Consider the following 24,641-nt stretch of genomic DNA (forward strand, 5'->3'; position numbering starts at 1 on the left):
CATTTTGGATTTACATTTTTCATAAATAACTGTGGTCTACTAGTCAAGCCCTTCCATTTGATACCCATATTGATGGGGTTTTGACGAAATTAGTTGTCTGCCATTTTGTAACGGCCGCCATCTTGGATTTCCATTTCACATAAATAACTATGTTCTACTAGTCAAGTCTTTTCATTAGATGCCCATATTGAGGGGTTCTGAAAAAAAAATACATATCACATAACACAAACTTCTGCATTACTCAAGAATTAATCAAGCAAATGAAACCAAATTGGGCATATTGAGGTTTTAGGGTGCAATAAATGTTTCTATGATAGTTAGACTCTCCACCCCTTTTCTAAGGAGGGGCTGCCATACAAATGAAACACAAATTTCTGCATAACTCTAAAACTAATCAAGCACAATTTGGGATGTGAGGGTTTTTGAGTATGAGAAATGTTTCTATAATGGTGTGACACTCTCTCTCCTCTGGAATGGAGAGGGGTCCCATAAAAATATTACAAATATTTCAACCATCAATTTTTCATTCAAACATGACAATTGAAAATTTTCGGAAAACTCTGAAGGAAAAAGTGAAAATTCTGAAAATTAAATTCCCATATGTTCTACAATTACATAGTGACAAGTGTTCTTAGTCCATTTCATGTATGCGCTAGCGAAATTGATATTTGTTCGAAACTGGAAACGGATTTTAATGTGATGAAACGCACTCCTATATCTTCTTCTATCTATACAAAAAAAAGGATTGCCGGATGTGTTGATAAGATCAGAACTCGAAAAAGGAATTCTCGCGTAACTTTTGAAAAGGTCCAATGTTACATTTTCGTCAACTCGAGAAAAACGAAGTTGAAAACCCAAACATTATTCCGCGAATTGTCTTAAAAGCTTTCGATCTTTATTGCTCCTTTCACCGCTAGCAGTCAAGAATAACTCTGAAAAACCAATCGTAACTGTTGTTCCGTGATTTGAGATTAAAGTTGAAGACTAGGAGCAAAAAATGTTACATTGGACGTTTTGACTACCCGCATTTGCAAATTGTACATATTACCTTGCACGATAAGAATTTGAAACTAACTACTAAACAACAATCCAAATAACAGCATTTCATTCTAAAGGCAGATTATTATTGTTATCACTCGTCGAATTGCACTGAAATCCGTAACAACACCTGTATGAAACAAAAACTCGAAACGACCGAAGTACGACTTCGTATTGTTTTGACTGCTTTGTTACTTCGGACGTTTCGGGCGTCGGAGGAAAGAAGCGTCCGAAGTAACAACCGGGCGCTTAAAATCCGAATCTGTACATTGGATATTGGATATTGTATCGGCGATAAAAAGATGAAGAAGATAGATACGTGAACGATTGTTTTTGTAATACATTCAATGATTGAAAACTAATAGCGTGCATCCATTAACTCGATTTGTTTACATTTGTTACATAGGACTTTTTCAAAAGTTACGCGAGAATTGTCCGATTTAGGGCTGTCTTTATTCTATCATATTTTCTGTATAAAACATCTGCATAAACATTTATTCTATGTCACGGAGAAACATGTTATTTGCAAGTGGTTGAAAAATCTTGAACGAGAATTGTGTCTGAAAATAATCTGATATTCAACGGTGTCGATTAGAAGATCAATCAATGAACAGTTCTGCGATTGGACCCATGAATTTGCTCATAGTAAGAAAACGTGTGCTCCCTTGGCCGAGTGGTTAGCGTCATAACTAACATGCCGGGTGTTCGGGTTCGATTCCCGTTCTGGTCGGGGGAATTTTTCGTCAAAGAAATTTCCTCCGACTTGCACTGTGATCACGCGTATTCTAGAGCTTGCCACTCAGAATGCATTCAAGGCGTGTTATTTGGCATAGAAATCTCAACTAAGTGCTAATAAAAATGACGCAAGTAATACTTCGTTGAGACGGCGAAGTTCCTCTAGGAACGATAGTGCCATTGAAGAAGAAGAAGAAGAAGAAAACGTGAATGTTTGAAAGTATTGATAACAACTAACAAATTTTGAGCGGGACTAAGTTTGCCGGGTCAGCTCGTTTTTCATAAATAACTGTGATCTACTAGGCAAGCCTTTCATTTGATACCAATATTGATGGGGTTTTGACGAAATTAGTAGTCTGTCATTTTATGACGGCCGCCATCGTGGATTTCCATTTTACATAAATAACTGTGTCCTACTAGTCAAGTCCTTTCATTAGATACCCATATTTATGGGGTTTCGAGAAAATATGTAATCCGCCAAAATTTACAAACATACAAGCAGTTAAATGAAACCGCTTAAAAAGCAGCATGGGAAACATATATTTCTTCCACACTGCCGCAAGCCACACTGCCGGTTCGTCAGAACGAGCGTACGATTCACTGTTCTTTATCAATAAGCCGGCTCTTAAAAGAAACACGGTTCTTGTATGAACCGCAGTTCTTTTTTGAACCGTGGTTCTCAAATGAACGGCTCTTAAATGAACCGCGGTTCAAAAAGTGCCACGGCTCATAAAAGAACCGTGGGTCTTTTTGTACCGTGGTTCATTCAAGAGCCGTACGTATAAGAGCCGTTCATTTGAGAGCCGCGGCTCATTTTTAAAGAACCGTGGATCGTACGCCCTTTCTGACGTACCGGCTCAAATGAGCGGCTCGTGAGCGCTCGCCCATCTCTAGTACAGACGCTCGGATGGGCCCCCTTCCCTGTCTGCATACGACCAAGATTCCACCGGGGTTGGTTACCCGATCTTCACTATGGTTACTCGTACCTCAGCTGGCACCACGGGGAGGTAGAAATAGGAGTTACTGTACTTATGCCTGCAGATACGCGAAGTATCGATGGTACGCTTAGTGCAGTCGTTTACCAACCTATATTTTTTTAACAAAAAACATTTTTTTAACAGAATGACCATGTGGAAAACAGGGGGAGGGGTAAAGTCAATGTCCACATTTGTCCTCGGAAGGAGAGGGAGGAGTCTCACATCGTGCTCTTCTGTCTACGTGGTATGTGGACAGCCCCCATCCACTGAATCACAACATTGTTGATTTTTGTGTAAAATGCCACTAATTTTTTCAGGAAATTCCACTCAGATAGAGATTATTCTGATATTAAATTAAGAACTTTTTTAACCCCTTAGTCTATGATTTAATTTCCAAAAGAGCGGGTCAAATATATACGCTTCGCACGTCTAACCCGCTATATTATTCAAGTGCGCCACGAGTGAGGCTCGATGCTGTAGTTGACACGATTAAATTGATACAGTTGTCATTTGTGGAGCTGATAAAAGAATCCAACAATTTAGTCCCAGGAAAAATGACATATAACTATGCATCGAAACATTTAGGCAAATCTCAATGTAACACGTGATATTTCCCGTAACACAAAAAAATGTACAACCGCAATGATGTAATAATGTGTACTCATATTCCGATCAACCCACCCAACTCGCTCTTGAAGCGAATACTATTCAAAAACTACTTCTCATCCGAAACATTCTCTCGACATACAACAGCGTAACTAGAGACACAAATGCCTTTCCGTGTCATTGCAAAAGCGCAGCAAGATAAACGATGAAACCATCTCCAACCATATCTTGCAACTCGCTGCTACGAGAGGAACAAAACAAATCATCATTGAAAGTGCATTAAATTCCGAAAGAGCGAGTTCAGATATACACTCGAGTTGAAGACAGCGCCAAACGGATACTCCACGCCAGAAGTAAGTTTATGCCATCTCCCGACCAGGAGATGAACCACTGAGCGCAACAAAATACTGTGCAATATTTATCTATTATTGTTCCTGTAGTTCCTGCTGGTCCGTGGTGTGTGCACGTGGCCCATAAATGTTTGTGCGGTGCGGTTGCGAAAACGGTACCTACCTATAGGTACATTATCTTTTATCTCCCGAAGCAAAATGTGTTTCTGGCAGATGCTAAGGAAACGTTGTTGGTTTGATTTCGCAACAACAGCATCCTTGCGCACGTTGCAGTTCATGATTCCGGCAAACCGTCGGCCACCATCCCCGGGCACAAATGCAACAAAAGAAAATCGATGAATTTTCTTCTCCCGCAGAGGGCATGATTGGAAATGGAATTGCTATCACAATCAATGAATTGTGGGGAAGAAACTGTGGAAGTTGCCCGTCTATTGTGTTTCAATTTAATTCATGATTGCGAAAGTGGAAGATAATTAACCCGTGTATCTTGTCAGGTACGAACAGATAAGTAAATAACAAGTTTAAAACAGATGGGGAGGTTGCTGCAGCTCGAGATATGGTGGAGCATTATTATTTCACTTGAATCATCTGAAGACTTTGTCGCGTATTCAAATCCCATCATTCATCACAAATCGTCGTCTGATTAGTGTCTGAAATAGAGAAAAGTGGCTTCCAAGTCCCACGTGAGAACAGAAGTCGATCTAGCTATCAACATTCATCATCTGCGAATGTATGTGTGCATGGAAGTCACCATTATATGATCAGTCAAGACCTTAGCTTCGTGACCTTAGTTCCCCTGCTGCGGGAGACGAAGAGCCCCGTTATTACGCTTTATTTAGGATGAGAAAGCACTTCGCTAGCTTTGAAGTGCGACATATTCGATTCGTTGTATCTTATACTACGCATTTACTATACAATCCAGTGCCCCTGACAAATAGCGGCTACTGAGGATGGCATACACCAGACGTGTCCATTTCAATTTTCTGTTATGTCGGTAAAATTGTGCAAACTTGTACAGTAGCAACCCAGTTATCGAATTCCACTCGCTAACTGGGCTGACATGTCAAAGGTTAAATAAAACCGAGAGGAACATTAATGAGTTGTTTGTTCGGCACTGAAAAAAAACCGTGCGCTTGTGAACGTTCCTTTTTGGTCATAAAGGTAGTGTAACGTTTCTAATTACATTTTCTCAGCGTCAAACATCGTAAAATCTGATATACAAAAGGTTTTCATTTAAATTTCCGGCAATGTTTTTGTCATACGAAAATAATGTCCCTCACATCTGTTGACAGCAAAACTTCAAATTGAGTATGACGTCTACTGCCGTTCTACGCATAGTTGTCCCATGTTACTTTTTGACGATTTTCACTTTTCTTCATAAAACGTTGTTTTGACATAGGACTATGTCTTTGATTTATATATAGGGGGGTCACTCTACGAAAAATGTTACGATTTTTTAAGAGTCTTCAAACGTTACTCAAAATGGTTATTGCGACATATTTTGTGTTATAATCATTAGACAGGAAATTTATCCAGATTAGTTTTGCTTGAAACATGAACAGTGAATATAGTAAAAAAAAAGTTAACAATTTGACGATTTAATTGGGTATGTTTTCTTTCGATTGTAATATCCACTCGCTTCCTCCCCGACGCAACGAGAAAACTTTTTGCCTAAATTCGGGTGTTAGCTCATAATGTGAGTTGATGCGTAACATGAATTATTCTCCATTTACCGATAATAGGCATTAATTTTATATTATATTGTATGTAGTCCAATCAATTTGTGCTCAATTCATGTTTTTATTGGGTAGGTCTCACTACTAACAATTTGTGTAATTGTGGTCCAGGATGTCATAATATCGAGTATGTTGTTTGGTTATGTAAAAATGCAATAAATGATCGTGTTATCTATGGCTACTGATTTAGAAGATCGAAAGGGTATACCCACGTAAATCAGATTATGATAGCTTGAGTAGTCGCGATCTTACAGGGCTATAAAGTTATTACAAACAATGTTCCGGACAACGTGGTAACGAAGGGAATAATGCTATTTTTATCTATAATATATTTTTGTAGTCATAGATTGATTTGACTCAGGCTTATATTTATGTAGGTCTTAACTATTTAGACTTGTGTTTAAAAATGATACATGATGACTCTTTGTCTTCTTCTGCATGATTGAATAAACAGAAGAAAAGGGTAGTAATGGCTTTAATGGTATTTTTGTGTACATTTTTGAACAGAATGCGGTACCGAATTCTACCACGTTATGTCATATAACCCATATAATGTCATATAACGTTGAAGGATTCAAGTACATACAGGAAACGGTTTTTCCAGGGCATCCATTTGATGTATCAAAAGAGAAAAATATAGATTTTGAACAATTGAGTTTTTCAATTTAAGGGCAATTACTACACACAATCACAGTCCTATGTCAAGATTCCGTCCGTGCCCCTAGGCTCAGACCCATAAACTTTTTTTATGCATAATCTTACGGAAAAACACAAAAAAACATATAGTTTATTCTCAACTTTTAAAAAAACAACATCAAGTACAATTGTTCCATGTTGATATTCTCTTCATAACTGTCCCACCGTGTATTTTTTGTAGATCCATATCGAATAAGTCGGTTCAAGTACAAAAATTTCATGTCACACTTTCAGCAGGCCTAATGCACTCTTTTCTGTTTTGGAAGAATTGATAATTTACCTCGAACGCTATTCCGGTGGCCTTTTTCGCAATTGACATATACTCGGCTACAGTCGATTATATACATGTTACACCAGCACCATTATTCCACATCTCATAACTACATCAATATATCATTGGCACCGCTTGGAAACAATAACAATGACAACACTTGCAAGTATCAAATATCATGCTACATGTTATTTAGTATTGCCTAAATGCAATCGCACCTCTAGGCATCGTTCGTACAACGTAAACCAAGCGCCAAACAAGCGTTCACCATAGCATGCATACAGAACCATACAATGGTGGCTTGAAGCTACTAGGAAAACAAATACTTCTCATCATTTTGCGCTATTCTCAAAAGAAACACTTTTGTTAATATTACTGGCCTCAAAAAAAGTTTATAGCATTACTTTCTCATGCTCGAGAGAAGCGCAGCTGTCACCCTTAGTGGAGGAATTTTTGCTACTGGTAAGCGAAACCTAATCACATACAAAACTCCAGAACGACATTTACTTTCTTGGTGACTAAACAAGCGAAATAAACCCTTTTTGTTAGTATCAATAACCTCGAAAACAGTAGCAATGCTTCATAATGATCAATATTAGCGCAAATGCAATCCTAGTTGACGGCAGTTTTGCGACTGGCACGCGAACCTAAATAACTTATAACATTCCAGTAAGACATGCAAGATGCTTGGTATTCCCCAAATATTTTTTTGGAGCATAACCTTAAAGCCTGCTTCGCCATAACGTCAGTTTAATGTATTGATGCATTCTCAAAAGCACCAAAGAAGCCGTTTACCTTTTCGACCAACGTGCCGCAATCGCCTATTTTGCTGTTGTTCGATGCGGTGTCACGCTCGCGAAGGCTCGGCTCAGTGTGAGCGCTTTTCACTACACCAACATCGCGTGCATCATTAGATGACGCTTGCCTCGAAATTTCACTGCCTCTGGTAATGCGTTCGTTTTTTCACACACACTACGCGAAACGTCCAATTTATGACGCGGGAAGAAAAACACACGATACGAATAACGAATAACGAACAGAAAAATCAAACGACGATATCCAAGTTGGATTACCACTGGTGGGGTCCAATCTTAGATCGAAGGGCAGCGAAAGCAAAGTGAACTGGTTTGCTCAACAGTCCGATGCCGAATGAAAGTTTGCCTCAGCGAGATCCACTGTTTATACTCAAGGCAAGTATTCCCCTTCATTCTTCTACTTTTCCTTTGTTCACGGCGACTTCAAATCCTACGATTTCCCCTTCGTTGGTCGTCGATAAATTGCTCGTTATTGACAGCTCTGTTCGGGAAAGCACACAAATGGACAGAACAAATGTATGGAAAAATGGAAACGCCTAAAGTTTTCATGAATTTTAACCATGAACAAACCAGGGGATTCTAATGTATATCATATTAAACAAATCTTAGGGAATTTCCGATTCGTTTGGTATGTAAATCGCTAAAATCCGTTCGCGGCAAAAATAGTTATTAACGTTAACTTTATTTCATAAAAACGTGACCTGTTTTCTGATTTGACACCCTTAATGAAAGACGTAGTTCTACGTCAAAAGTTTAACAGAACACGTGTACACCTTGTTAGGGAATGCCTAATAAAAATGAGATTTATATTCTGCGAAGGTGTTGCAGATCACCCATTTCTTCATAAAACGATGTTTCTATGTATAATCTTTCGAATAAACACAAAAAAAATATTGTTTGTTCCCAGTATATCAAAAAACAACATCAAGTTCAATTGTCCCATGTTCATATTCGAGGCATAACAGTCCCATCATAAATTTTTAAACACGTTATCAAGCTTGATTGATTCAGTGATGGAATCTCATCACATTTCATTAAACAATAGTAAAGTGCTTATAAAAAACCCGATGTATTGCTAAATTGAAATGCTTAAAGCTTTTGGTAGACAAATATGCGAGAAAACTTTGATTGCGTTTTTCTCAGTTACTGATTTTGGAACATGGGACAACTATGCGTAGAACGGCAGTCTATTACTGATAATTAACTGCTATTAATTATTTGAATTTAAATGAAAATTCATCAATAAAATTCTTCCGGCTTGCATTGTGGTTACGCGTATTCTAGAGCTTGCCACTCCAGAATACAAAAAATCAATCATATCATATTATAAAAATCAAATTGAGCAAAATAAAAGTTGGTAATGTTCCTAGGAAGAACAACTTGAATACCGGAGCACAGAGGGGAAAAACCGTTCCCAGCAAAATAAATCAGTAACTTCAATTTGATTTTTCCTAACAGCACGGAACACACATTTAATATTTTTGGCTCCCATAGTTGTCGTTTGGTATGGAGGAAGCCAAACGATGAGTTAAACGTTAAAAATCTGAAAGCAACGTTTAAACATTATGGTGGTGGATGGATGGTATGAGGGTGCATGTATGGGTGAGTTGGTCTCATCGATGGTGTAATGGATCAGAATGTTTACCTGAACATCCTGAAGAAAAATATGAAGCAAAGTGTCAACAAAATGGAATAGAATCGAGGAGTCAAATTTTACCAAGCAATGACCTAGAGCACGAGGCACATGAAGTTCGCACATGGTCACATTAAAATTGTTCAAAAGTTATTGATATTCTTCCACAATCTCCCGTCATCAATCCCAGGAAAAAACTGAGGAAGTTATCTGTGTAGGAAATTCAGAAACCATTTGATTTGAAAAGCCGCTTGATGACGAAATGGATGAATATAACACCAAAAAGCTCGTAGATAACGGCTAAAGGTAGTTGCAATGAACAAGGGATACCATACTAATGATTGAATTCTGAAATTTATCAACGTCTTCGAAATCGAGTTGAAATTTCAACCACCGTACGAATATGAGTTTGAGCAGGGTTGCCACATATACAGAATATTGTGTATTTTACAGATTTTTCGCCAAATTTCAGATACAAAATCTGTATATACAGAATTACAGATTTTCAGCAAAGATACAGAATTTACAGATTTTTTTTCGAATACAATTTTAAATATTGAATTTATTACAGTGCATGCATAGATACCTTGATTTATATAATTGTTTAACGCAACGTAACGAGACGGCTTTCGTTGGAGACAATTGTTTAGTGAAATCTCGAGCGATTTGAAGACTATTATTTTCGATCCAAGATAAGTATGACCCTAATCAATCCGCCAATCGTATATTGGCTCATTCAAACGATCCTATGACTAAACCGATTATGCTGTTCTGAACATTGTTCTACTGCTCATCAATAATGTCAATAACGCACTTATCAATCAGAATATAAATATAACACGGGTAACTTATGTATGCAAAGCTACGTGCAACGATTCGCTGATGCTGACCTAGATGTGAAAGATTTTGAAGTCTTTCTGAAGAAGCCTGAAGATGTTTACGTTGGTATTGATGAAGCAGAAGCGGAAAAACGATTGGATGCAGCTAGGAAGCTTCAAATCGATGTGTCGTGACTTCTATATTGAACTCGTTAAACAGATTTCAATGCGATTTTATTTCAGATACCCTTAAAATGTCGTCAAGATACAAAAACCTTAATGATTTGATGCGCCAATTTCCTCAATTCGTTGTAGCAGGTAATGTACAAATCATGGGCTTGGGTTACGAATTCAGGCTACTCAAAAAAAAATCCCATGGGGCAAAAATTCGGTTGTAAGACCCTTTTCGATAACATTCAGCAGCGTATGTTGAGTGAATATATTTGCTTTACAATGTCAACAAAACAAAATCCGGAAATCGATTGGCATCCACAATTAAAGTCTCTGAAAGTGGAGAACGCTCGTTTTTATGTTATCAAAAATAGGGTGACCAAAATTGTCGATGAAATAAAAAATCTAACTTTCTTATTTTAATAGATAGAGGTAAACATAGTTCGACAAGGTTGTAGCTTCAATTATTTGAGATATCTTTGTAGAACAAAGTTTTTCTCAATCTCTTGAAATAACCGATATAGCACCTTTTTTCTAAGTTACGATAGGGTCACCATAAAAAAAACTGTTTTTTGCTCTAACTATTATGTTTCAAATTTTGCATGCAAACTGTCTTCGAAAGACTTTTAGAGCCTACTAATACAAACATTTTTCGATGCAGAACTTGTCAATATATCAACTTTACTCAAAGTTATTGATATTTCTTCCCAAAAAACATGCTCTTTTCATTTGTTTGTCATTCTTTCTGGGGCAAACATAAAATATGTTTGTTGACGGAATTTGAAAGAATAGATTTCACTATATATAATATGTGATTTTTAAAACAATGTTATTATTTGTGTTTTTGTAAATTCAAATTGTAATCATGAGTTTTTGGATGAAACCCCATCAATAACTTTGAGCAGAATTAAGATATTGACATGTTCTGCATCGCAAAATGTTGGTATTGATTCCAATTTTAATTTACTCAAACATAAAAAATAACATAGTTTTGCAAATCACAAATCATGTAGAGTGAAATATGCTCTTTCAAATGCCGCCAATAAACTTTGTTTACGTTTGCCCCAGAAAGAATGACAAACAAATGAAAAGAGCATATTTTTTGAGGAGACATATCAATAACTTTGAGTAAAGTTGAGATATTGACAAGTTCTGCATCGAAAAATGTTTGTATTAGTAAGCTCTAAAAGTCTTTTGAAGACAGTTTGCATGTAAAATTTGAAACATAAAAGTTAGAGCAAAAAAACAGGTTTTTCATGGTGACCCTAACGTAACTTAGAAAAAAGGCGCTATATCGGTTCTTTCAAGAGATAGAGTAAAACTTTGTTCTACAAAGATCGCTCAAATAACTGGAGCTACAATCTTGTCGAACTATGTTTACCTCTATCTATAAAGATAAGAAAGCGAGATTTTTTATTTCATCGAAAATGTTGGTCACCCTATTTTTGACAACATAAAAGCGAGCGCTCTATCATGAGTAACAACTTTGTCTAAGACAGCTTTTGTCTAGAGAATAACTGTCGAGCTCTAAATGCTAATATCCACTTAATTGCATCTCCTGGACCATTGAGCATTCTAAGAGAAATAAAAACCATTATTTTCAAAACAGATAGCAAACCATTTTACTCTCATATGACACTATGACCTTATCTAAATAGAATGTTCCCAAAGGTTGTTTTCGGCTTTCAAAAGAAGGGAAAAGAGATCTGCATGGTGGAGTACGATTACGAGTTTAAGTCACTGTATATGAATATCTGTTTATATATCTTACCGAACAATGGGAAAATAAGAAACATAACTGATGTGAAGCTATTCCTATAATTTGCCTAAAACTTTAATATATTCCTATAATTTGGAAATCTCACGCCCTCGCTTGGGAGGTCCAAGTTCGATCCCCGACAATAACTATTTCTTTCCAGTACGTAGGTAGCCAATATGTCGTATAAGTAATATTAAATGTTTTTGTAGAATGTAGCAGGTTTTCAATTTATAGATGTTGAAATAAATTTTTAAAAAGCATTATAATAAATCCGTGTTATACACACTCCATTTCTCTAATTAACACGTTCACGCCGGCGCGTGTCACCAGTTGCCCGCACTAAACTGTCTCATCGTTATTGTGTTATTGTGTCATGATTCGTAGCATATAACAACAAGTGAAATCAGGTATTCAAATGTTTCCAAACATATAAATAAAATTGTCTTTATCATGATTTACAGTAGTTTTAAAGGATATATACACGGATTCACATGTTTTAAAGGTTTATAAAGTCTACCTTCTATTCATGACAATGCGCCCCTTATTTGAGTTAACTTTTAACCAACCTTTTCTGGATTATTGTAAACATCATGCTTGCACACCATTTGTATCAGGTTTATGTATCGAAATCATGTAATTGATGCATCTCGATGATCTCAATTTTGATCATGGTTTGTTCGATGCACTGATGTTGGCGCGCTGCAGTTTGTTTATGGTGTCCTTCGCGCGTAGTTGAAATAAAGTTTCTGTGTTAATGGCTGTTCTTGAAAATGCTCAAGAATAGACAATATTCTGAAGAAAGCCTAAATTATGAATGCTCCAATATGATGACAATAAACTAAAGCAAGGAGAAATGCAGCATCTGCTTGAAAATTCAAATTTCGTCATTGGAAAATAGTGATTTTCAAAACCGAACAAACCATTATCATTTTTCGGACAAACCATGATAGAGCGGAAAGCATTAAGCGCAGCCGCTGGTGGGAGAGGAGCATGAATTACAGGGCCGGCGTGAACGTGTTAATTGAAGAAATCAAATTCAGATTTTTCTCTATAGGGCTCTTGCTACACATACATGCAGAGCATATGTTGGGCAAACATCATTTGTTTACATTCGTAGCTTCCATGCAGCAGAAGCGAATTCATTATCAATCGACGTTCTTGTAGATGATTTAAATTTAGTTGCGATCTTTCTATTCGCGCGAAATATTTCATAGAGCTAACATGAACTTTGTGAAACAGTTAGGCAAGCTATTTACCGAACGAGAGATTTTGTGTGACGCATATTGCTTAACTTACTAGCACCTATTTCGCGATGTTCATTGAGCGACTTTTCCACTAGATTTGAATCGAAAAAATAACAGGAGAGGATTTTCAGCATGCTCCCACCTAATCCGGCTAAACAATCGCAATGTGCAATTTGCATTGTTTCTGTGAAACTTTTTGAAAAATCAATCTGCTTCCATTGATATGGATCATAGTCATAACAGACATTTCTATTTTTCTCTGTGTATATGGCTTTGACGCTAAAAGTAAATATTTCTATGTAAAAAAGACATATATTCGCATGTTATTAATATAGTGTAGCGTAGTCGTAAGACAAAAATTGTCAAAATATTGAACTCCCGGCCCCGTCAGGCTAACGTCATATGTGCCTTAATAAAATATATATTAAAAAAAAAATAAAAATGTAAGGCCAAATGTTTTGCTAAGCGCGAAACCCGAAGAAGGAATGGCCCGATTTGAGTCGTCTTTATTTTGTTGTATTTGTCTTGGCCCATAGATCAATATAGCGGATAGAAAAGTCGGAAAAGTTTCGGAAAACTCTGAAGGAAGTTCGGAAAATTCGGTAAATTGAATACCCATATGTTTGAAAATTACATCATGATAAGTGTTGTTATTCCATTTGATGTTTGCACTAACGTAATTGATCTTTGTTTAAAGGAGGAAATGGATTTTCAGGCGGAATAACGCATTACTATCTATAAATATAAATAAATAAAAAAGGAAGGCCAAAGTGTTACTAATCGCAAAATCCGAAAAAGGAAAGGTCCCTTTTGAGCCGTCTTTATTTGGTTGTATTTGTTGTATTCGGCCCATAGCATAGTGTTATGATGAGAAAAAGTTTAGAAATTTGTTCTGAAGAATTTATATCAAAACAATAATTTTGGGCGGGACGAAGTTCGCTGGGTCAGCTAGGTAATTGTATAATAATTGAAAATGGCTAAAAATAACCGCCCAACGTGGGGCTCGAACCCACGACCCTGAGATTAAGAGTCTCATGCTCTACCGACTGAGCTAGCCGGGCACATGGTTTGGAATCTGATTGGAGGGAATTTGGACAGTAGACAGATTTTGTATAATTATGCAAGTAATAAGTATGAACACTCACAAACAGAGATGCCAACCTTCCTGATTTTTCAGGATTTCCCAGACTTTTTAGCACGCTCCCTGATATCCTGACTAACACGCAATTCATCCTGATTTTTCTGGACTGATCCTGATTTTTCCTGATTTTTGTACTCTTTACATTATTCGTAATAAATATACTAGTTTCCATGCCAATTTTTTCTGTCATGATAGTTCTCCGGTTCGCAATTGTATATATCTTACATTAAGTTAAACTTTGTACTTAACTTTTTTTTATTTCTCCCCTCAATTGTTTCGTGGCCTCTCAAAATTGTGCTAGAAAATTTCATCAAACCAGATTATCTGACGAATTTATGGAATTACAACGAGATTAAGTTTGAGAACAACATTGATTAATTGAGAATAATGTGTATGTAGATGTATCCCCAGAGTTATTAATATAGAAATACGTTTCATAGTGTAAAATTACTCAAGAGAAAATTTTTGAATCCACAGTCAATATAATAAGATTTTATTTGTAATTTGTTCGTCTGATTCAAAGTAGAATAAACTTCAATGATGGGACTATGGTAAATATAACTGTTCGGTTGAAAAGTTCATAAGGTTGACGTCAAGATGGCGCCTCTTGCAAAAATATACTTGACTTGACTAAATCTATGAAAACGATGGCCAAATTGCATTAATTGAGCTTCGAATTGCTTCGGCATCCACCGTATTCTCCAGATATGGCCCCCAGAGACTATTTTCTGTTCGCAGACCTGAAAAGGATTACGCAATAGTTTTACTGTGTTACCTTATAAACTTTTCAGCCGAACTGTTATCTATAACCGTACTAAATATCATAAAAATTAGGAAAAATTCAACAAGTCTTCCACTGCTGATATGCTTTTCTCATTTGTTAAGGAAAGATTCATTCCAAAGCATGGGTGATGAATTCAGTGAAAGTTTGAATATTGATTTCTATACAATTCACTGTGGTGATGCTGTAAAATTTTTCGTAAAAAATATAAACGATTAAAAAGTCAGACGAAATACTTGCATTTCCGCTTATGCGAGGATTTATACCATGCTTATTAATTTTTTTACACATCCGGTCTCCGCCCGAATGAAGATATACTCTGTTTCTGGTGAGATTTGGAATGGATTCTGTATTATGAACTACTACCAAGCAACCTGTTTCTCACATGTATGGCTTGACGAGGAAGCAAACAAGTTGTGGGAGGATAGAATATTTAAGCTATTTAAGATGGCGAAAGATTGTGAAACAGAACTATGGATATAAAATTCAATTATAATGTTTTGATTGAACATGATGTTCTTGTTTTCCAAAAATCGACATGAACTTTTTGGACAACCCAATATAAGCTATCCTGATTTATCCTGATTTTTATTTTCTTTTTTTTTTTTATTTTTTCAAATTATAGTTGGCAACCCTGCTCACGAATCGTTATAACAAATGAGTCATAAGTAGCGGACTAAATGAAATCACGCTTGGTAAAAAAAAAAAATTTATTAAATGTTTTATTGTATTTTTGTAACTCCATCGATGGACACCTCAATATGAACCTGAAGTTGCCAACTTTATTTCGCGAACAAACGAAAACACGACTCACCCGTTAAGATTAGTTCATGTCATAGGATAACAAATGGAGACATATTTTTAGTGATTTAACAGGTAAAAAATGTTCATTTTTTTAGTACAGTGAACTTCCATCATAATCCTCAATCGAAAATTCGAAAAAAAATGAGACATATACCGATTGGATTCGGAATTCGACAGAATTTCCGATCCGATCGAACTTGAATTTCGCATTCTGTTCGACTCAAATCAGAAGAAATGATGACTAATATCCCATGTTGTTTAGTGGTTAGAATATCCGGCTCACGCCCGGTGGGCCCCGTTTCGATTCCCGGTATGGGAATCAGATATCAAGAGTAGCCGAAAGCGTTCCGGCTAGTTTCTTTAAGTGTATATCAGTGTACATTTCAGAGGGGCCACAAACACATGCGAATCATGGTGTTGCGGCCCGAAAAAAAATTAAATAAAAAAGAGTGGTGTCCAAGACATTATTAACATAGGACCACAAAGTTATAAATGGCGAGAAACAAACATTAGAGAATTTCAATAATGAAAATCTTAGGCCGCTCGTACACCGGAGCAATAAGCAACTAACAAGCAGCAATACGCAATATGCAACAGGCAACATATTTTGTTGTACTTCGCATACCAAAGCAATAAAAACACCTGACATTATGCAAACAATTTGCTTGATGAGTTAAACTAGCCAAATTATGGGCGATAAGTTGCTAGCGACACGACAAGTCGTAGTGTTTAAGTATCTCTAAATAAAGTTACATTTCCAACGCTTTCAAAAATAATACTCCAAAGAACATTCAGACTGGTAACAGAAAATCTGAGCTGAATCGGGTGTGTGGAACAAAATTTCACCTCCAGTTTTGCACCAACGAACGCAGCTCTCGCCGCCAAAAAATATTTTCTTCACATTCGGTTTGAAATGTGCTGCATTTTTACATCGCTTCTAACCTGGAAACAATGAATTCACGAAATTTGTGCTTTCCATTTAGTCCACATCAAAGGAGCGAGAAAGTACTTAAGGGGGAGTGCTTGCACAATACCAGTGTCAGTCCCAGCTCCCAAAGAAATTTATTTGATAAAAAGAAAATAGTCAAAAATTCGACTAACACTATCTGCATTCTGTATCACATCCGAAAAAAAACATAATTGATTCATTTTCTAATTTTGTAACAGTCGGTCACAGTGACCAACGTTCTCCTAACAAAAAGTCAATTGTAAGTCCACAGAGACCGACGCGGACCACGCGGAAAGTTCAGTGTCAGCGGGTCTCAACGTGTTAATTGATTGACCGCATACAGTCACCTATAAGTCATTTATGATTTATCAGTCATCCTGGTAGCGACTGGATGGCAGTGGCAGCTCTCCGAATAGCCTTTCGCAAGGGCGAGTATTAAGTTTTCCAAATTGGCCTTTTTTAAAGCTAGAGGCAAATGAACTAAAAAAAACCTGAGGGTCCCCTCTAATTCAAAATATCATCATCATTATTACACCAAGAAATCCGAACACTCTACTAAATTCATAGATTTTTGTGATTTCAATAGTTTGATTTCAAAGCAGTTTGGAACTATCGAAAAGAAGGGCCAACACACAATTCACAAACGTTACTCATACACCTATTTTGGAAGTGTTTGTGTTTGCATGAGAATCGACGCGGTGCCTCCACCGAACAAGAATACGTCATTGTGTAGGATCCATTCTTCCTTTTTCTCAAGGCAGCGAGGGTGGAGGTGTAATGCAGGAGTAGAGTAAAGTGTTTCCAAGGGCCTTTCTCAAGACTAGAGACGAATTAACTGAAAAGTTTGAAGTCTCTCTAATTCAATATCATCATCATCATCATGCTTCCTTCATATCGTGCAAATAGCTGTGTCTGACATCAGCATTAAGAAAAACAGCTGAATGCTAGCTGGAGGGAAACTGGGACTTGAATAATGATGATCATGGTTTGGATTCTCAATTCATTCGCCTCTAGCCTCTAGCCATCAATTCATTCGCTTCTAGCCCCGAAGAAGGAAATTATTCTTATATTTCGTTATTGTTGTATGCACATAATAGTGCAAAATAGAATAACATCAGATTAGCCAACCAGATGAGATCGCCGGGCCGTAGGTTAAGTATGGCTGAGCTACAGTCTTAGAGCCATTGAGCTTGCAAAGTCTTCGATAGTCCGGCAAATTTTATGAGTCGTTCCACATAAGTTGTTGAAGAGCGTACAAAATGAAGCTACGTTACATCTTCTGAACTGTATGTTAAGACGACCAAGCAGTGGTTGTATAAAGGGTGTGTCACATCAAATTGCATCACGGAAAAAACGCTGTAGAAATTCGCCCAGTAGACCGATCCTTTTGAAAATTTTAGACAGTAAAATAAAAACTATTAAACAACTTTTGGCATTTTCTTTTTATTCATACTTCGAGCCCAAGCCCGTATGCTCGCACCTTCCTCTTTACCCCGTCCATAAGGTTCTGTACAACGTCAGGTTGTAGTTTTTTTTTGAACAGAAATCCATTTTCTCTTGAAGTCCGCCTCCGATTTGACAACTTTTCGGTTCTTCCGGAGGGCCTGCTTCATAATTGCCCAATATTTCTCTATTGGGCGAAGCTCCGGCGCGTTGGGCGGGTTCATTTCCTTTGGCACGAAGGTGACCCCGTTGGCTTCGTACCACTCCAACACGTCCTTTGAATAGTGGCACGAAGCGAGATCCGGCCAGAAGATGGTCGGGCCCTCGTGCTGCTTCAATAGTGGTAGTAAGCGTAGGAACTCCTTAAGGTAAACCTGCCCGTTTACCGTGCCGGTCATCACGAAGGGGGCGCTCCGCTTTCCGCAAGAGCAGATCGCTTGCCACACCATGTACTTTTTGGCAAACTTGGATAGTTTCTGCTTGCGAATCTCCTCCGGAACGCTGAATTTGTCCTCTGCGGAGAAGAACAACAGGCCCGGCAGCTGACGAAAGTCCGCTTTGACGTAGGTTTCGTCGTCCATTACCAGGCAATGCGGCTTCGTCAGCATTTCGGTGTACAGCTTCCGGGCTCGCGTCTTCCCCACCATGTTTTGCCTTTCGTCGCGGTTAGGAGCCTTCTGAACCTTGTATCTACCCAGGCCCTCCCGCTGCTTGGTCCGCTGGACGAATGAACTTGACAAATTCAGCTTATTGGCGACATCCCGGACCGAACTTCTCGGATCACGTCTAAACTGCTTAACTACACGCTTGTGATCTTTTTCACTGACGGAGCATCCATTTTTGCCGTTCTTCACCTTCCGGTCGATGGTTAGGTTCTCGAAGTATCGTGTTAGTACTCTGCTGACCGTGGATTGGACGATTCCCAGCATCTTACCGATGTCCCGATGTGACAACTCCGGATTCTCGAAATGAGTGCGCAGGATTAATTCACGACGCTCTTTTTCGTTCGACGACATTTTTCCAAATTTACGAAAAATTGACAGTGAAGCATGGCCAACGTGATCTATACACTCTTATCTGATTATAAGCGAAAGCTGAAGATATAATTCCTAAAAATTAAATTTCTACAGCGTTTTTTCCGTGATGCAATTTGATGTGACACACCCTTTACTCCGTGTTACTGCGGAAAATTCAACAGTGTGATGCCTTTAGGGGGGACACCTGCCTGGAAGGTCGAAGGATAATGAATATTGATGATTTTTTTTCGGATTTTAGGAATAAAGTGTAGTGTTCGGGTATTTTGGGTATTGTTTAAGGTATATTTGAATATGTATTTTCCATTTTTTGAGTGCACGATTAATGATTATTACTCTGTTAACAGCTGGATGTGTAGATGTTGTCTGAAAATCGGTACCTTGCTTGTTTTGAAGCAACGCAGAACAAATTCCAATGAGTATTTCAAAACTAAGGACAATATCCAAAACGTTACATAGAGATTTTTGAAAACTCGGAAAATTACCAAAATGGTGGCCATTTTTGTAAAAAATGAGTTATTTTTCATGAAAAATCGCTGTTTAGAAGTTAATAAAAAATCCAAAAAATAAGATATCAAAAAACGTGTGTGTAACGCGTCAAATCAGGGGTTCTCAAACTGTTCTGGGCAATAGACCCCTTTCCCAGAATGAAGTGATACCATAGAGCACTATAGCCATTATTTTCATTATTTTCTCATTAAAATTCAACAAAATAAATATATACATGAACTTCAGTTAATTACAAGTGTGATTAATAATGTTTAATACAAGTTACTTACAAATAAAGTAGGTTACTAATTTTTGAAAATATGTTCCCGAAAGAAATAGTCCTACGTCAAAAACTATGGGTGGGTTTTACCTAAAATACAATCACAAGGTTGACGTAGGATTAACGTTGGCTTAGTAGTCATTTGAGTGAATTTGAGTGTAATTATTGATTGAATCAGTGATTGAATGAAACAATCCCGGATTCGAACGCGAACAAATCCCAATTTAGGTCAATTCATGCATTGTGATAGATTACTTTCTTCGTTGCAAGTCGTATGGCATGTCGCCTTGTTCATTTCATTTTTTCTCGTGGACTTTCAAAATATGTGAACGCCAGAATGATTAAATGATCAATATATTTTACATTTCCCTCTGAATTTATTGCATCTCCCAAGTGTACGTACTTCTCGAACGTTATTAATTGTTATCAACATTTTGCCGAACGGTATACGTAGAAGTTCAGTAAGCTGAAGACATCAAGGGATATCTTCGAATAACCGAGCCAAAGCAATGTGTTCATACCGCATTTGAAGTCTGCACATGTTCCCGACTGTAAAGGTGCATGCGGGTACAAAAGTACCCGCATCTTGCATCTATTTCGCAATGCCGTTTTCCCAGGCTAATTGGTTTTGAAATCTGTGTTGGGGAAACACGTTCCGATCTGCAGAAATGTATGCAAGTACAAAAGTACCCGCACCTTGCATCAAATTGATGTGGTGACTTTCTTCCAATCTATCTAAATACAGTTCAATTTTGGTGAGTTGAAGCATTAACACCCCTATTCTGTATTTCGATCGATTCGAAATATTTCGAACGACTTAATAAAATTCCATTCTGTATTACGTTCGAGTTGTTTTTGCATTTCGTTCGATCTGCTTACCTTCGAACATTGAATGGGTGAAACGTTCGAAATAGCGATTGGGAAATTTTAACTCGAACGAAATAACGGTTTCGAACGAAATGAAAATCCGTCGGAATACAGAATAAGGCTGTAAATCTCCGCGTTCGAACGGTTTCTTTGTTGATCTTGAATATATCGAACATACCCTCCGAACGTAACCCGCGTAAATTCGAAAGTCGCGATACTTTTTGAACCGACCTCGTACGTACCAAAAGGTTAGAAGTACCAAAGATTTTGTAGCTTATTTTACTACGCATTTTTGTGAGTGTAAGTACTAGATGCTTCTGATATTCTTACGAGTCTACTCATTCATAAACTTGGATATATTGGCTATTATATAGAAAATTTACATAAGCCAACAATCAGCATAAAAAAACGAAAACAAAAAAAAACCATAACATTCATAATTTTCGGTGACAAGTGGTCGGTGTTAAGTCAGAGGGGACCAAGTCGCAAAATTAAAAATTTCGAGTTATTGATTGCATCAGGTTAGGCATGTTGTAAGCTACATACCACATTTATCAGATTTAAAAATCAAGCGTACAGCAAGAATAACGGATCGATATTAGTGTGAATAATAAATGAAAATCCCTTACATCACTAAACTTTAAGCTCGTTTTTCTCGGAATCATGGAAATGTCACATGAACCAGTCTGACTTAACACCTACCAAGTACCCTGAAGTAATAAAAGTAAACGCTACGCGCGTAAGTAACTAAATATCTCTTTAATTATTTTTCAATCACTTCATTTAAGTTCACATTAATGAACTGATTATGTGTAATCACTTTGTAATCTCTTGAATTAAATTAGTCGAGTAGTGTATTATCATTCAAGCTCCAACGAATTTCAGAACGCTAATAAACTTGCGACCTTGCAAGCTTGTTATGTTTGTTTGGACTTAAATTTGATCATGACTTCATTAGATATACTAAAATATTAGTCATTATTTTAACAAGTTGCTTCACGTAATCCTTATACAGTATCATGAAAGTTTCAAATAAGAACTTGTGTTAATTAATGAGGGTCGATTTTTAGACCTCGTTGACCCCCAAAATCAATTTTCGTTTGTGTCGACCCCTTGGAAAACGAAATCGACCCATAGGGTCGATGTCGACCTCTTTGAGAAACCCTGCTCTAGATAATTCTTTTTTACATGCTGAAAACAAATTCAGCCAAATTGGCCGAGTGGATCCTTAAAGGATTAAATGAGCTGAAAGATGACATAAAATGTTCTAGTCCCCAATACATGTAGATCATTAGTATAATATATATGCTAGAGTCAATATGAGGGAGCGAAACAGGAGACACATTTAAATGAAAGCTTTTCGTATAGTTTGCCAAATACACGGCCCAGACAGAGAAAGATATATTCTCGTTCATGTTCTCCTTTATCGGTTTAGAAAACACCTTCCAACTTCATTTTATGTTAAGAGACGAATGAACTCTCAGAGTTTAAAGTCTCTCTAATTCAATACCTTCCTTCCTTCATTTTATGATGAGGTGTAATATTATCACGCTCCTTTATAATAGCGCTGGCAGCTATATGGAAAGCGTGGTCGTGTAAAGTAACTTCGCATTCCAGCCGGCCTTGGTTCGATCCCCATTGACGTCGTATGGACTTTCTTTTTTGCACAATCCCAAATGAAAAGAGAAAATTAAACAGAAAGAGATGTCTGCACGCATACATACAAACCATTTTTAGGCTTCAAATTAGCTCATTTTTTGCGCATTTTACTCTCATGACCAGGAAATGGCATCTTTTCTGCCAACGCTAGTTTGGGTGTAGAATATCAACATGGGACAATTGAACTTGATGTTGTTTTTTGATATACTGGGTACAAACAATATTTTTTAGGTGTTTTTTCGAAAGATTACGCATAGAAACATCGTTTTATGAAGAAATGAGTAATCTGCAACACCTTCGCAGAATATAAATCTTATTGTTGCATTCGCTAACAAGGTGTACACGTGTTCTGTTAAACTTTTTCTTATTTGTTAGAGAATTAGTTCGTTCTTCCAAACCATTAGGCCTGCAATTCATGTACTTGAACCGACTTATTCGATATGGATCTACAAAAAATACATGGTGAGACAGTTATGATTAGAATATCAACATGGGACAATTGAACTTGATATTGTTTTTTTTTTAAAGTTGGGAATAAACTATATGTGTTTTTTTGTGTTTTCTGTAAGATTATGCATAAAAACAACGTTTTATGAACAAAAGTCAAAAAGTAACATGGGACAACTAAGCGTAGGACGGCAGATAAGCTTTCCAAAAATGCAAAAAATCGATTTTTCTCCGACCTGTCAGACCGGGGTCTCCCCTTAATTGCATATACATAGGTGAACTCATTTGTATTGCGTTGAATAAATCTAGGGGTCACGAAGGCTTTTCCATCCCGTTTTCAGCGCACCGCAGAAAAAGTTCGGTCACGTCGGTCGATTTGAAGGGCGCAGCAGTCTAGGTGAGATGACATCACTCAGATCGTCAGCGTACATCAGCAAACACGATTTCAGTCGAATAATATAAATATCAACCGTCCAAGAACGCTACATGGAACTCCTGACATGATTCAGGAAACGCTCGAGTGAAAATCATTCAATCCATGGTGGACTCCCGTTATAAATGGTCAGGATGCGGCATATAGAGCATCGTGAACTAGTTGTTCAAACACTTTCGACAGAGAGCATAAAATCGAAACATCTCTGTAATTTTCAACTGTAAGGTTGTTGTGGGACTTTGAAGATCGGAGTAATTTAGAATAGCTCATCCAGGTTTTGGGGAATTAAGAAAGAACGTCGACGATGTCGCATGGATGACTGCAACGAAGTGCAAGTTACTCGTATTCTAGAGATTGCCACGTAGAATACACCAAGGTGGATTTTTTTTATAAATGTTAGAGTTATTGAAGAAGAAGAAAACCTTTATCTCTACACTAAACTATTAATTTTAGTTTTGGTTGTAAGCTAATCATTTGAAAGAAAAATCGACGTTGAAAGTGAATAGCATTAAGTGTCTCAAACTCAAGATAAAGTAATTATTGCACATAAGGGCAAATGTTTCTGATCAAATGTAACATTTTTCCACTAGAATTTTAATGAACTTTATTCCATCGTATACCGCCCTCATCACTCGCAGTCGTGGTCTCTGAGGATCCAGTGGCGCTCATTGATCAAAGCCACGCTTATTCTCTCTCTGCATACGTATTTCCTGGCCTCAGATAGCACACATGAAGTCAAGTACGAATGCCGACCGTATTCTTCCCATTGTTTGGACCATACATCATCATCACGCTCGTTTAATTCACAAAAGATGCCATCATAATCATAATATTAAATTAAATATCATCGCACTTTCCTCTTCGTGGAACATCAACGCAACACAAAAGATGCTGGAGAAGCCGCAGAGGGCAACAATCAAGAAGTAAACTCACCACCACCATCACGAGGCAACGAACATACAATGCGAGGTGAAGGCGAAACGGAGCCCCCCTAGGAAAAAAAAAACCGGATACACGCGAGCTGCCATGACGGAACGCGAGACTTCACCCGCAGACGCTGCCATCGGATAAACGGCATCTCTTCCGGTTGCGAAAGAAGAAAATGGTTGCAAGATAAAATTTAATCCGGAATACACGCGCCGCACGTTACCCGCCCGTGGCGAAGCAAATCCGGCGGTATTCTTGCGGTTAAAATCCAAACCAAAAGCTGTAATCATAAAAAAAACCCGGCGGGATCTGCTTTTCTTGAATGATTCTGACCGAAACACGAGCGAGTTCAGGCGCTTGTGTTTCGGTACAATGGCGGATGGGATTAGTGACATAAGGCTGGAGGAGAAGTCACGCGAAACTTTTTCCCGACCGACGACTTCTGTCGGAGAGTAATCGGTTGAGTATGAGTATATGCAAAAAAAAAAGAGGTGGAAAGGAAAATTTCCCCCGCAAAAGTATGATAATTTGTACTGAC

The 24,641-nt window shown here is 37.6% G+C and overlaps 1 protein-coding gene and 1 non-coding gene across 2 annotated transcripts in view; one reads left to right on the forward strand and one right to left on the reverse strand.

The window, feature by feature from the left end:
• LOC129765010 (protein FAM133-like) overlaps window positions 1-24,641 on the forward strand; it is a 364,726-nt gene that overhangs the window by 56,229 nt on the left and 283,856 nt on the right. The gene's annotated exons all lie outside the window — the stretch shown is intronic.
• Window positions 13,838-13,910, reverse strand: Trnak-cuu (transfer RNA lysine (anticodon CUU)). Its single transcript has one exon. It is a non-coding gene; the product is annotated as a tRNA-Lys (tRNA).

This window comes from Toxorhynchites rutilus, chromosome 2, assembly GCF_029784135.1.
Source record: "Toxorhynchites rutilus septentrionalis strain SRP chromosome 2, ASM2978413v1, whole genome shotgun sequence".
Lineage (NCBI taxonomy): Eukaryota > Metazoa > Arthropoda > Insecta > Diptera > Culicidae > Toxorhynchites > Toxorhynchites rutilus.